At 40.9% G+C, this 16,083-nt stretch overlaps 1 protein-coding gene across 2 annotated transcripts in view; it reads right to left on the reverse strand.

Annotated features, from left to right (window-relative positions):
• LOC144962495 (uncharacterized) overlaps positions 1-15,596 on the reverse strand; it is a 26,994-nt gene extending 11,398 nt beyond the window's left edge. The window contains exons 1-2 of one of the 2 annotated variants that reach the window (XM_078895486.1): positions 15,497-15,596; positions 11,897-12,062 (exon numbers count right to left, since the gene is read on the reverse strand). The gene's annotated coding sequence lies outside the window, so the exon portion shown is untranslated. The remainder of the gene's footprint in view (positions 1-11,896; positions 12,063-15,496) is intronic. The other variant, XM_078895487.1, reaches the window with a different exon arrangement.
• Positions 15,597-16,083: the final 487 nt, after the last annotated feature.

Below are 16,083 nucleotides of genomic sequence, written 5' to 3' on the forward strand. Positions count from 1 at the left end.
GCGGCTATTGATTTCAACTTTTACAGAACAATGTCATGACTCAAAACGGTCATGATTTCAAAATCAGTGGCGTCAAGTAGCAAATATTTCAATGTATGTGCAACATGATCCTGGTTCTCCCTCTGTGTTCCCAATCCAACAAAAAGGGAAGTCTGTTGTCAGTTCCTAAAAACAACGCATAGTAACCACAGATTGGTTCTCAACAAACCTGTAAGAAATTCCCTTTTCAACAGAAAACAATGGGGCTCGAAATTCTGACGTCACTCCCTCTTAACCACGCATAGTAACTTGCTCTAAGCGATCACCAACAATGGTGGTCGGCTTATGGTCCAAACAGAGTTAGCTCGTTGTCAGCATGTTGACGGTCCGTGCCCAACCCGTGCCTAACCCGTCGCCTATCCGTAGCAAAAAAAAACAAAAAAAAACGGACTCGTTGGACCGGCGACCAGTCCGAAGCGGTCCCAAGGTCCCAAGCATGTTTAAGACAGCCGGTTCTACGGTCCCTGGGAAATGGTAACAGCAAGAACCGGTTCCGGTTCGAAGAACCGGTTCTTTTTCGACCTTGGCCATTCACAAGGCGTCGTTGGGACCGACAAAGAACCGGTTCTTTTTCGACATGGGCCAATCACAAGGCATCGTAGGGACCGTCAAACGATGGGATCGTGCTTGCAGTAGATGGCTGTTGAACCGCTAAATGTAAGTGAGAGCGGAGAAGGCTTATTACCTCAAAACATGAAAATAGTGCTATAGCACTATCCATAAGCATGTGTGTGTGTGTGTGTATATGAGTGTGTGTGCGTGTGTGCGCGTGTGTGTGTGTCTGCGAAGATTGATGGAGCGGGTCAGGTCAATGTTAGTGTTGTGGAGAAGGGATTGTTAATATTTTGTGTCTGTGGCATGCTGGACCAAAAGTATGGGAAGAGTTTGTTTTGATTAGTTTTTTTTTTCGTCTCCCTTCCTTTTTTCTATTTTTGTGCGGCTATGTGGTCTTGTGTTATGACACTCGCTTTCGGATCGGAATGTCCTGGGTTCGAGCCTCGCTCTGCGCCTAGTTGAGTCCTTGAAAGACTCTTTACTCGCATCCTATCACCTTAATCAGGTGTAAAATGAGTACCTGGTCGTCAACAGTGTTGTCTCTGTCGGAAAAAAATTGTAACATCGCCTAACAGGCGTCATGTCTCGTTCTACATGTTACTTGTTGCTATTAGTCAGGGACCCATTGTAAAGCACTTTGAGCACATTTAGTGGATATTGCGGTATATAAAAGCTCAATTTATTTTTTGATTTTTATTTTTTTTAAATATGTCTACCTTTGGATAGGACGCTAGTCTATCCCAAAGTACTTTTCGCCAGATCTAACAAACCCAGCTACCCATTCACTGCTGAGTAGACAGGGAATTCAGAGAAATAAAAGCTCGACTGCACCCGGGATCGATCTCTGGCCTTTGTGTATAAAGAGTGCTCTATCAACTGAGCGATCGGGGCCCCCAAATATTCTATTGAGCTTTTTAAATATACAGACGTTATAACTTACTTTGGAAGGAAGATGTAATATTATGTGAAACTCATATTATTTGATTAGTTAAAACACCAAACGAAATTTTAATATTATTGTATTATTTTAAATGACAACAACGCTTTGTAAATTATCAGAAATTTAACATAATCATTTAAAGTCCACTGCTTGACTAACAACACAGAATACAATCAGTGTTGTTGCATGTTTACATCTGAAAACAATTCACGCTCACAGTTGATAGTTTAATTATTCACCAGACAACATCTCTCTCTCTCTCTCTCTCTCTCTCTCTCTCTCTCTCTCTCTCCGCTTCGTTGTCAAAACGACACGTAAAAATAGTACTGTCACGTGATTATTTTTCTCCACGAATCAGCGTGCGTTCTTGAGACGGTAGACATGGAGGAACCTCCCTGACCCATTTTTAAAACTGGCCTGTTCCCAAACGGGTGCAAAAAAAAAAAAAAAAAAAACAACAACAAAAAAAAAAAAACAAAACAAAACAAAACAAAACTCGCCCCGGGACTGGAAAAAGCACCAGGGGTGTCGTTATTCCGGGGTATTCAAGGTGGCGGAAAAAGGGGGCGTCGTGAGACCCGTGAATACATACCTAACAGTGAGCGAGCGATGCGGTCCTGTGCCTGAGAGAAGACACGTCTGGCGGTCGGTCGATAGATAGTATGCGCTTGGCTAAGAAGCTCATAACATTGCCATCCGGAAGTATAACGGACCAACACACAAAACTGTGTGTATCCATGAACGTTTATAGATAGAATGCGCTTGGCCAAGGAGTTAACAACATTGCCATCCGGAAGTATAACGGACCAACACACAAACTCTGTGTAATCATGAACGTTTATAGTCAGGTTAATACTGTTTAGTGAGAACAACTCACAAACGCGGATGGCAAAAACAATAACAAAGGCCTGAGTGACGTCATCTTCGAACTATCTCGATAGAATGCGCTTGGCCAAGGAGTTCACAACATTGCCATCCGGAAGTTAAACGGACCAACACACAAACTCTGTGTAACCATGAGCTTTTATAGTCTGGTTAATACAGTTTAGTGAGAACAACTCACAAACGCGGATGGCAAAAACAATAACAAAGGCCTGAGTGACGTCATCTGCATACTATCTATAGATAGAATGCGCTTGGCCAAGGAGTTCACAACATTGCCATCCGGAAGTATAACGGACCAACACACAAACACTGTGTAACCATGTACTTTTATAGTCTGGTTGATACAGTTTAGTGAGAACAACTCACAAACACGGATGGCAAAAACAATAACAAAGGCCTGAGTGACGTCATCTGCATACTATCTATAGTCAGGTTAATACAGTTCAGTGAGCATTACTCATCAACGCGGATGGCAAAAAACAATAACAAAGACCTGAGTGACGTCATCTTCGAACTATCTATAGAGCGAAGTTGTTTTGTGCCGCCCTTTATTTTCCAAATTTAGCAGATACTGTTTTCACAATAAATTTTAGCATAATATGCTGCTTTTCGTTAACACTCGCGCATATCTCCTCTCGCCGTGACATGTAACCTACCTACTGTACGAAGGTTGTGCGTCAACGCAGACGACTCTCTTTTTCTTGTTGCCAACGAGAAGCGAGATGACGTGCGACAATGAGGTTAGGGTGGGGTATGGGGGCTCCCTATGAGCGAACAGTCAACTTAGTGCTGGGTCGAGTTTGAAACGATCAAATCGAGCGGGTTTTCGATCGAGTCCTCTAAAATCGAGTCGGTTTCGGGCGGGTTTCGAGTCAGTGACGTCATCGAGCAGTGATTCGTTTGAAAAAAAACAAAACACGAGTAACTCGTTTGCCACAGGAAACTTCACATACCCCTCCCTCTCTTATGTCTGTGGCTGGCTTGACTGCAGCTGGTTATGATGGGGGCTGCCAGATGCCAAGTTCAAAATTGGTTACTAAGAAACGCTTTTCTATTATTATTCATTTAAAAAAAAATCTTTTATTTAAAAAAAATGAAAAGATAAGTTTATCCAACTGTAGTCGATTGTTTTGTTAATCAAAACAAATGAGTTTTTCAAGGGAGTCAGAATGCTTGTGGTGTTTGGCTATTTGGGGTCTATTTGACTACTTGGGCAAGAAGAAATCTGGCTGTCTGGCAGCCTTGATTATGATCGTTCGTCGCATTACACACACATACACACACACACACACACACACACACACACACACACGCCATCAAACAGTTGTTGATGGTGAAGGGTTGAGACCCCCCCCCCTCCCACCACCATCATCCCGCTGTCACCTTAACATTTCATATTTATGTCGCGCCAAAAGTTGTCGGCCGCCCCCACCTCCCATAATTTGTCACTGGTCGTCATCGCCTCTTGTGTGTGCGGGAAAGGTCGTGCCTTTCATTTCATTATTTGAAAAATAAATGAACAAGAATGGTGTGTTTTTATTAGGTAGGTAGATAATAATAATATTTAGCAGGTTCCACACCCAGACACACACGGATTGCCCGGACACGATGATAACGATGCCGACGACAATGGATGACGATGATGATGATGATGATGATGATTATCGTGTTTCTGTTTAAAAAATGAAATACTTTAGCAGGTTCCACCCCCACCCCCCCACACGGGTAGAACGGACCCGCAGAGGCTGGGTGTGGTTTTGCTGGCTGTTACGGCTGTGATGAGGATGATGATAATGATGATGATGATGATGATGACGATGGCGCAGATGGTGATTATTTGTTCGGTCGCTCAGTGGTACGGTGTCTCTTGTCACAAAATCAAGCCTTGTCAATGGCCGGATGAGTGACAGTGATTGTTGAAAATTGTGATCCAGACGTTAAGTCCGTGTGTCAGGCACTTGACTCAGGTGTGAATGTATTCTTATCTTATAAGCAATGACGGGTATTGTAAAGAGCTTTAATACAAAAAGACTCCAAACAGCGATCGGTACCTACTGTACGAAATGGATGTATGGTCGATATGGCGTGCCGGAGGAATAAATTAAATAAAATATTGTGAAGTTCATTGAGCATGGTAAATCCTTGGAAATGCGCTTTGAACTAATACACCTGCTAGACAACTCCGATTCCAATATAAACGACTGATTAATATTCCCATATATAAACTATAGTTAGCTGAAAATCTTTCTTTGTCGGGACTCCAAAAGTATGGAACGAATTAGACAAAGAAATCAAAGGGTCTTTTAGGAGCACTGATTGATTTTAGATTGATTATTACATTGAAATGTGTTGATATTTATTTTATCCATTATTATTAGGGTGGTGGTGGTGGTGGTGATGATGATGATCCCGCTGATATGATGGTGATGATAAATAAATTAAACATAATTCCCTTTATTCATCCCATAGGGGAGATTCGTCTTTCGGGTCTATTCTAAGGGAAGACTGGAATAACCCAAGCGATAGCCGCAGTGCAGCGCCGCAAATTTAGTTAGGGCAAGGTGACTTGCTCAAGACCACTCAGCGGCGGGTGATCGAACTCGGTACCTTTCGGGTGCCAACCAAAGACCGTACCGCTGCCCCTGATGATGATGATGATGATGATGATGATGATGATGATGATGATGATGATGATGATGATGATGATGATGATGATGGAACTAACAACGAATACACAGGCATCTAAAATTGAAACATTCCATATTCAAAGCTAATGTTTTACTTTAAAAAATTGAGCTTTACAATATCCACTAAATGTGATCAAAGCGCTTTGTAAAGGGGTCCCCGGTCAACAGCAACATTTAATATGTAGGACGGGACATGCCGCCTGTTAGGCGATATTACAATTTTTCAGACAAAGACAACGCTGTTAACGGCCAGGTACTCATTTTACACCTGAGTACGGTGAGAGAATGTGAGTAAAGAGCCTTGTCCAAAGACTCAACTATGCACCGAGCGCGAGGCTCGAACCCAGGACTTTCCGATCCCAAAGCGGGTGTCATACCACTAGACCATTATAATGCACGAGAGCCATGGTCGACTAGAGTACTACCTATAGTTACGTCATGACTAGACCACATAGCCGCACTACTGTAGGAGTGTTCATTGATAGAGGGATGCGTGTGTGTCATAGAAATAGCCTTAGTGTGTGTGTGTGTGTGTGTATGTGTGTGTGTGTGTGTGTGATAGTCAAACTTTAGTAGGTTTAATGAAGTCTTGTCACACACGCGTATACACCTATACGAATTTCCCTGCCACTGCCACCCAGACACACTAACATCTGACAAGGAGTGAGGGCTGTGGAAGAACCACAGACTACCGTGTGCAAACATTGGCGATTGGTATCGGATGGCAAACTGTGATCGTTTGAATTTGAAATGATTCGAAACACTCGTTACCCCTCCGCTCGCTCGAATCCTGATCGTCTCAAGCTCGTCTCACGTGTCAAGATCGTCTCAAGCTCACAACCCGCTTGATCGTTTTACGATCGAGTGATCGTTTTACTAACTCGCTCTTCCGGCATTGAGATCGAGCACTGACTCGTGGCTTGGCGCTCGGTCGTCGATCGAGTAAAAGCGATCAAATAACCCAACACTAGTCACTGGTCGTCATCGCCTCTTGTGTGTGCGGGAAAGGTCGTGCCTTTCATTTCATTATTTGAAAAATAAATGAACAAGGATGGTGTGTTTTTATTAGGTAGGTAGATAATAATAATATTTAGCAGGTTCCACACCCAGACACCCACGGATTGCCCGGACACGATGATAACGATGCCGACGACAATGGATGACGATGATGATGATGATGATGATGATGATTCTCGTGTTTCTGTTTAAAAAATGAAATACTTTAGCAGGTTCCACCCCCACCCCCCACACGGATAGACCGGACCCGAAGATGATGATTGTGGTTTTGCTGGCTGTTACGGCTGTGATGAGGATGATGATAATGATGATGATGATGACGATGGCGCAGATGGTGATTATTTGTTCGGTCGCTCAGTGGTACGGTGTCTCTTGTCACAAAATCAAGCCTTGTCAATGGCCGGATGAGTGACAGTGATTGTTAAAAATTGTGATCCAGACGTTAAGTCCGTGTGTCTTGCACTTGACTCAGGTGTGAATGTATTCTTATCTTATAAGCAATGACGGGTATTGTAAAGAGCTTTAATACAAAAAGACTCCAAACAGCGATCGGTACCTACTGTACGAAATGGATGTATGGTCGATATGGCGTGCCGGAGGAATAAATTAAATTAAATATTGTGAAGTTCATTGAGCATGGTAAATCCTTGGAAATGCGCTTTGAACTAATACACCTGCTAGACAACTCCGATTCCAATATAAACGACTGATTAATATTCCCATATATAAACTATAGTTAGCTGAAAATCTTTCTTTGTCGGGACTCCAAAAGTATGGAACGAATTAGACAAAGAAATCAAAGGGTCTTTTAGGAGCACTGATTGATTTTAGATTGATTATTACATTGAAATGTGTTGATATTTATTTTATCCATTATTATTAGGGTGGTGGTGGTGGTGGTGGTGATGATGATGATCCCGCTGATATGATGGTGATGATAAATAAATTAAACATAATTCCCTTTATTCATCCCATAGGGGAGATTCGTCTTTCGGGTCTATTCTAAGGAAGACTGGAATAACCCAAGCGATAGCCGCAGTGCAGCGCCGCAAATTTAGTTAGGGCAAGGTGACTTGCTCAAGACCACTCAGCGGCGGGTGATCGAACTCGGTACCTTTCGGGTGCCAACCAAAGACCGTACCGCTGCCCCTGATGATGATGATGATGATGATGATGATGATGATGATGATGATGATGATGATGATGATGATGGGAACTAACAAAGAATACACAGGCATCTAAAATTGAAACATTCCATATTCAAAGCTAATGTTTTACTTTAAAAAATTGAGCTTTACAATATCCACTAAATGTGATCAAAGCGCTTTGTAAAGGGGTCCCCGGTCAACAGCAACATTTAATATGAAGGACGGGACATGCCGCCTGTTAGGCGATATTACAATTTTTCAGACAAAGACAACGCTGTTAACGGCCAGGTACTCATTTTACACCTGAGTACGGTGAGAGAATGTGAGTAAAGAGCCTTGTCCAAAGACTCAACTATGCACCGAGCGCGAGGCTTGAACCCAGGACTTTCCGATCCCAAAGCGGGTGTCATACCACTAGACCATTATAATGCACGAGACCCATGGTCGACTAGAGTACTACCTATAGTTACGTCATGACTAGACCACATAGCCGCACTACTGTAGGAGTGTTCATTGATAGAGGGATGCGTGTGTGTCATAGAAATAGCCTTAGTGTGTGTGTGTGTGTGTGTGTGTGTGTGTGTGTATGTGTGTGTGTGTGTGTGTGATAGTCAAACTTTAGTAGGTTTAATGAAGTCTTGTCACACACGCGTAATACACCTATACGAATTTCCCTGCCACTGCCACCCAGACACACTAACATCTGACAAGGAGTGAGGGCTGTGGAAGAACCACAGACTACCGTGTGCAAACATTGGCGATTGGTATCGGATGGCAAACTGTGATCGTTTGAATTTGAAATGATTCGAAACACTCGTTACCCCTCCGCTCGCTCGAATCCTGATCGTCTCAAGCTCGTCTCACGTGTCAAGATCGTCTCAAGCTCACAACCCGCCTGATCGTTTTACGATCGAGTGATCGTTTTACTAACTCGCTCTTCCAGCATTGAGATCGAGCACTGACTCGTGGCTTGGCGCTCGGTCGTCGATCGAGTAAAAGCGATCAAATAACCCAACACTAAGTCAAATGACTGTCTTACTATTTTATGTAAAAGACTGTTTTCTTCTGTTTTAAAACTACGGTTATCCACCTCCCCCCACAAACAACTGATATTCTTTACTGCCAAAATAATTAGGTCAAGCCGGCAAATTTAGTGTTGCACACCTTGAGGCCTGACTTGGGAGAAATCAAAACCATATCAGTTTTATCATTGGAAGAATAGGTTTGTTGTAATCAAAACATACGGTGGAAGAAAATTACAATTATAAATTTTTAATGACATTCGTTTTGCTTAAATGGATATTGATTATCAATAAAGAATATTACACAAATCATTCACCGAGTAGAGCCCCATCATGCTATAAATAAGAATCCCAGTCTTAACCCGACACACAGCAGTTCAACTTGTAGTTATGTAAATGTATTGTCTTTGGAGTAGATAAGTAGTAGTAGCGCATTTCTATTCCTTCTATTAAGTTTTGACTGTTATCATAGTTGATATTCAAAGGAATTTTCTATGACAGTCTTATTGCTGTCGTCATGTTACTCTTTAAAAAAAATGATATTCACAAATAAATCTCAATGCACAGACGTGTATCACAATTCATACCGATGCTATGAAAGGATCCATAGACTTCAGTGATTGGGTTGTATATAATTTTTTTTTCTTTAGAGGAAGGTCGACAAATGGACATCTTTCACATGCCCATCGTAAATACCAGTTACTTGTACACCTTTAAAAAATTCAAAGCAAAATTGCCCCCCCCCCCCCCACCCCTTTACACACAATAATATACACATTTTAAAAACAATAAATACACTAGAACATTGATATTGCGCAATATCCACTGACTATGCTCATGACACTTAAAAAGGGCTCATAAGCCAATAGCAACATGAAAGATGAGGCATGATGTCTGCTGGGCGTGATAACATTTTTCTCCAACATAGACAACACTGTTTCCGGCCAGGTACTCATTTTACACTGGGGTAGGGTGAGAGAATGTGTTTTCGATCCATGCCGCCTTAAATAAACAGCCAGCAACCGCCCCTGGTTAGAATGAGTATTTCTCCTGCTTACAAAGGGTATAGATGCTATGCGCTTGGCTACGAAACTCACAACATTGCCATCCGTAAATATTATGGACTAACACACAAAACTATGTGTAACCTTGAACGTTGAGTCTGGTTAATACAGTTTAGTGAGAATTACTAATAAACATGGATGGCAAAAAAATAATAACAAAGATCTGCGTGATGTAAACTCCGTTCTATCTATAGATAGTATGCAGATGACGTCACTCAGGCCTTTGTTATTGTTTTTGCCATCCGCGTTTGTGAGTTGTTCTCACTAAACTGTATTAACCAGACTATAAAAGTTCATGGTTACACAGAGTTTGTGTGTTGGTCCGTTATACTTCCGGATGGCAATGTTGTGAACTCCTTGGCCAAGCGCATTCTATCTATAGATAGTATGCAGATGACGTCACTCAGGCCTTTGTTATTGTTTTTGCCATCCGTGTTTGTGAGTTGTTCTCACTAAACTGTATTAACCAGACTATAAAAGTTCATGGTTACACAGAGTTTGTGTGTTGGTCCGTTATACTTCCGGATGGCAATGTTGTGAACTCCTTGGCCAAGCGCATTCTATCTATAGATAGTTCGAAGATGACGTCACTCAGGCCTTTGTTATGTTTTTGCCATCCGCGTTTGTGAGTTGTTCTCACTAAACAGTATTAACCTGACTATAAACGTTCATGGTTACACAGAGTTTGTGTGTTGGTCCGTTATACCTATACCAGTTTCGATTTCACTTTCAAATGTGTATTGTCTTTGTTTTGATCATAAGCAGTGCTCGAACGTCATTTAACAAAACTCAGAATGAAGCAAGAAAATCATGTACCACGACGAGAAACCCGCACAAGAACAAAGATGCACACACATACGATACTGCTGATGATATTTGAATATTACCGAGATTCTTTTTTAAGTGCACAAAAATTTACAATCACTTAATGATTAGTTAGACCTAAATCTTGCGATCTTGAAAAAAAACAAACAAAGAACAACCCAACCCCCCCCCCCCAAAAAAAAAAAAAAAAAAAAAAAAAAAAAAACAACTAACCCAACAAAAACAAAAAACAAACAACAAACAAACTAGGTATTAATCACAACAAGATCAGACATGGACTGATGTTCAGCAGAACAACTGATTTTTCAAATGAAAATAATAAAGCGAAAGAGGCTGTTTCTGCTTTCCGGGCTATTCCAACATATTCCGTCCGCGTTTATGAGTAATTCTCACTAAACTGTATTAACCAGACTATAGATAGTTCGAAGATGACGTCACTCAGGTCTTTGTTGATGTTTTTTGCCATCCGCGTTTATGAGTAATGCTCACTGAACTGTATTAACCTGACTATAAACGTTCATGGTTACACACAGTTTTGTGTGTTGATCCGTTATACTTCCGGACGGCAATGTTATGAGCTCCTTAGCCAAGCGCATACTATCTATAAACATTTAAGGTTACACATAGTTTTGTGTATTGGTCCGTTATACTCCAGGATGGCAATGTTGTGAGCTTCTAACCCAAGCGCTTACTATCTATATATTTTTTCCGTACAATTCTTGAAGTTTCGGTGTGAAGTTTATGAACCGCGAAAGCAGTCTGTCTGAAGCCATAAGGTGTGAAGAACATCTTATCGAAGGAACAAAATTCACGTAACTCAGCTTTGTTGTCGTTTTAGACAGCCATTTTAATGAGTTCTCACTAAATTATTCCAGACTATAAACACGCAGTTTTGTATAGATAGTTCGAAGATGACGTCACTCAGGTCTTTGTTATTTTTTTTTTGCCATCCGCGTTTATGAGTTATGCTCACTGAACTGTTTTAACCCGACTATAAGAGTTCATGGATACACACAGTTTTGTGTGTTGGTCCGTTATACTTCCGTTATGAGCTTCTTAACCAAGCGCATACTATCTATAATATAGTACGTTATATCCGACTGGCGGATGAGTGTTTTACCGATATTTATAGCGTCAATAGATAGTATGCACTTGGCTAAGAAGTTCATAACATTACCATCCGGAAGTATTACGGACCAACACACAAACCTATGTGTAACCATGAACTTTTATAGTGTGGATAATACCGTTTAGTGAGTATTACTCATAAACGTGGATGGCAAAAAACAATAACAAAGACCAGAGTGACGTCAACTTCATTTTATCTATAGCAGTAAGTTTCTGATCGACGTTATGAATCGGCGAGCGAGTAAATTTTCTACCTAATATTATCACATGGCACATGTTAACGTTTTTAATAAATCCGAACATTTTATAATTTAGGGAGGCCTTCCGAAATCTCCTAAATTCCCAGTATTCTTTGTTTTTTTATAATGTTCTAATAGGGGGTTTGGGAGGGGGGGGGGGTGGGAGACTTTTTAAAAATAATGTTCTAGTTGGGGGTTTGGGAGGGGGGGGGGGGAGACTTAAAAAAAAAGTTTCCGCCTCCCAAACCCCCTACTAGATATTTATTTTTAAAATCCCAAAGAATACAGGGGATGTAGGAGCTTTCGGAAGGCCTCCCATAATTTACAATATAAAATATGGAACTAACCTTTAGAGAGGAGTTTCCGATACAAAAATCAAAGTTTTCTGCGATCCTCAGTCGGTCTGCCCCAATGCTAATTAATATTGATTATAAATTACGATTCTTTCCTCTTAAATGCACAGTATACAACGCAACACGCCAGTTTAATAATATTATGATGACTCACAGAATGCTAGTGTTGGGTTATTCGATCGCTTTTACTCGATCGACATTCGAGCGCGAAGCCACGATTCACCGTCCGATCTCAATTCCGGAAGAGCGAGTTGAAAAAACGTTCATTCGAGTTGACGAGTAGAGACGAGCTTGAGACGATCTTGAGACTTGAGACGAGCTTGAGACGATCTTGAGACTTGAGACGATCACGATCCGAGCGAGTTGAGGGGTAACGAGTAACGAGTGTTTCGAATCATTTCAAACGATCACAGTTTGCCATCCGATACCAATCGCTAACGTTTGCACACGGTAGTCTATGGTTCTTCCACAGCCCTCACTCCTTGTCAGATGTTAGTGTGTCTGGGTGGCAGGGAAATTCGTGTAGGTGTATCACGCGTGTGTCACAAGACTTCATTAAACCTACTAAAGGTTGAATATCACACACACACACACACACACATACACACACACACAGACAGACACTATGGCTATTTCTATGACACACACGCATCCATCTATCAATGAACACTACCCTACAATAAAGTAAAACGTTAGCTTTGAATATGGAATGTTTCAATGTTAGATGCCTGTGTAATTTGTTAGTTCCCATCATCATCATCATCATCATCATCATCATCATCATCATCATCATCATCATCATCATTAGGGGCAGCGTGGCTCAGCGGTTCGGTCTTTGGTTCGCACCCCAAAGGTACCGAGTTCGATCACCCGCCGCTGCACTGTGTGGCCTTGAGCAAGTCACCTCGTCCTAGCTCAATTTGCGGCGCTGCACTGTGGCTGACGCCTGGGTTATTCCAGTCTTCCCTTAGAATAGACCGTAGAGAAAAACCTCCCCTATGGGATGAATAACGGGAATTGTATTTATTATTATTTTTATAATTTATTACTCTTCACCATCATTATCAGCAGGTGCAGCAGCCCAGCATCATCATCACCTTAATTATAATAAATAAAATAAATATCAACACATGTTAATGTAATCATCAATCAAAACAGCTCGCAGAATTCACAAATTGCTCCTAAAAGACCATACCTAGGAAGAAAAAACAAAACAAATATTATTGCTAACTTATCTGAAAAGGAATAGTTTCAAAAGAATCCTAAAATTATTAAAGCTCTGGAGCGTCTTTGATTTCTTTGTCTGATTTATTCCATACTTTTGGGGACCCGACAGAGAAAGTATTTTCAGCTAACTCTAGTTTATAATATGGGAACATTAATCAGTCGTTTATATTGGAATCGGAGTGGTCAAGCAGGTGTATGAATTCAAAGCTCATTTCCACGGATCAATGAACTTCATAATAATTCAATTTTCCCCCTAGCACGCCATACAAACCTACATCCATTTCATAAAGTACCAGTCGCCTGTTTCGGGTCTTTTTTGTACTAAAACTCTTAATAGTATCCGTCACTGCTTATAGATAGTTATACATTCACACCTGAGTCGAGTAAAGTAATGTGTGGTAAGTGCCTTACACAAGGACTTAACTTCGGGATCAGAATTTTCCAGGATCACTGTCACCCACTCGACCACTTACAACGCTTAACATCGCTTGATTTATGACAAGAAGAGACACCTTACCGCTGAGCCACAGAACAACTAATAATCACAACATTAAGGATCGCATGCTTTTAATCTTTCTTTTAAAAGTACTTCTTCAGAGCTATTGGGCCCGATGAAGCCGGAGTTCAGTCCGGTTTCCATATCGGAAAACTTACGAAAGCAATTGCCCATTCGTCTATCGCAAGGAACTTTCCGCCAGATCTAACAGACTTTGCTTCCCAATCACTACTAGGAAGACAAGGGGTCAGAATATATGTATCTACTTCACCCGGAATCGAGCTCGGTTCCCTTGCATGTTAAGCGAGTGCACTACCTACTGAGCTATTGGGACCCCAAACTTTTAATAGGATGCTAGTAAATCGAAAAGTGCTTTCCGTTGATCTAAAATAGCGTCCACCCAGCTACATACCTACTTCCACTTTAATGGACTGAGCAATAAAAAAAAGGAAAAAAAAATTGACTGAACTCAGAAACGACGCCGATCCCTATTGTGCGTTCCAAGTTAGGTAATCCCATACAATTTTTAAAAAGACTAAGGATAAAACTACCCCTTCTTCCCATTCCCAAAAAAAGGAAACAAAAACAAACAAAAAAAAAACAAAAAAAATAAAAAAACAAATAAAAAAAAACAAACACAACAAAATAAAGAGAGAAAAAAAGAAACCAAAACAAAGTAACTAAATGTAAATAAATAAATAGTCTCGGGTTTGGTGTTTGGATGTCAGAAAAGCACCCCCCCCCCCCCCCAAAAAAAAAAAAAAAAACAAAAAAAAACAAAAACAAAATAAAACAAAAAAAAAACCCCAAAACTCAACAAAACAACAACAGCCACAACAACAACAACACACACACACACACACACACACACAAACACACACACACACACACACACATACATACACAAAGAAAAACTAAACAGGAAGTAACAATGTTAAATATTCATATTCCTGCCCAAATTTAAAGCAACCTAACTAAGCCGAGAGCAGGAAAGGCAACAACCGTAATATCACCTGTTTAAATAAAATTAATAGCAGTAGTAAATAGGCTATAAGATAAAGATTTGAACATGTGTGATGAAAGGTAACCGACAAAGCAAGAAAGCGCGCGCCTCGATGACGACCAGTGACAAATGTGAGGTGGGGCGGTCATGTAGGTTACACCCGACAACTTTTGGCGCGACATAAATATGAAATATGTCAAGGTGAATATCGCTGTATTCCTTCTCTGATTAGGGGGGGGGGGGGGGGGGGGGGGGGGGTGTTGACGTGCCACCCCTTCACCAAATCAACAATGATGCAGTTTTGATGGCGTGTGTGTGTGTGTGGTGTGTGTGTGTGTGTGGTGTGTGTGTGCGTGTGATGCGACGAACGATCATTAAAAAAATTAATTAAAATAAATAAAATCAAGGCTTCCAAACAGCCAGATTTTTTCTTGGCCAAATAGTCAAATAGAACCTCACATTATCAAACACCACAATCATCCTGACTCCCTTGAAAAACTCATTGATTTTAATTACTAAAACAATCGACTACAGTTGGATAAAACTTATCTTTTCATTTTTTTAAAAATAAAAGATTTTTTAAAAAAATGAATAATAATAGAAAAACATTTCTTAGTAACCAATTTTGAACTTGGCCATCTGGCAGCCCCCATCATAACCAGCTGCAGTCAAGCCAGCCACAGACATAAGAGAGGGAGGGGACTGTGAAGTTTCCTGTGGCAACCGAGATGCTCGTGTTTTTTTTTTTCAAACGAATCACTGCTCGATGACGTCACTGACTCGAAACCCGCCCGAAACCGACTCGATTTTAGAGGACTCGATCGAAAACCCGCTCGATTTGATCGTTTCAAACTCGACCCAGCACTACAGAATGCAGTTAGGAGCGAGGACAGGAAATAGGAGGTCGTATGTCCCCCTGACACCTGGCAATGGCGTGTTAAACCATAGCCATCGTTATGTTATTCTCTAGTTTGGGGGTGAAATGTGAAATCGAAACTGAAATTGAAATGCAAGTGAATTCTTGGAAGAAAGGGATGGCCCCCATCGCCCCCATCAGTGACCAAACTGCACGATTGACCTATTTTGGAATTTGTGCTTCCTTCTCTCTCTCTCTCTCTCTCTCTCTCTCTCTCTCTCTCTCTCTCTCTCTCTCTCTCTCTCTCTCTCTCTCTCTCTCTCTCTCTCTCTCTCTCCACCCCCCCACCCCCACTCTCACTGTTCATTGAGTGACGTCAACTTCGAACTATCCATAAGAATATTTCATGATTATATAAATCTTATGTAAACGAATCTCATAGTACATGATAAAAAATCATTATTGTCATGTCGTATTTTATGTTGATTCATAAAATGTGAATTATTTGGGTTGTAACGAGGACTTCTTCTTGTTTTTTTATATATTTTTATTAAATTTATTTATTTATTTATTTATAATAAATATTATTATTATTATTA

This window comes from Berghia stephanieae, chromosome 1, assembly GCF_034508935.2.
Source record: "Berghia stephanieae isolate SIO BIC M18660-M18661 chromosome 1, UCSD_Bste_1.3, whole genome shotgun sequence".
In the NCBI taxonomy this organism is placed as follows: Eukaryota; Metazoa; Mollusca; class Gastropoda; order Nudibranchia; family Aeolidiidae; genus Berghia; species Berghia stephanieae.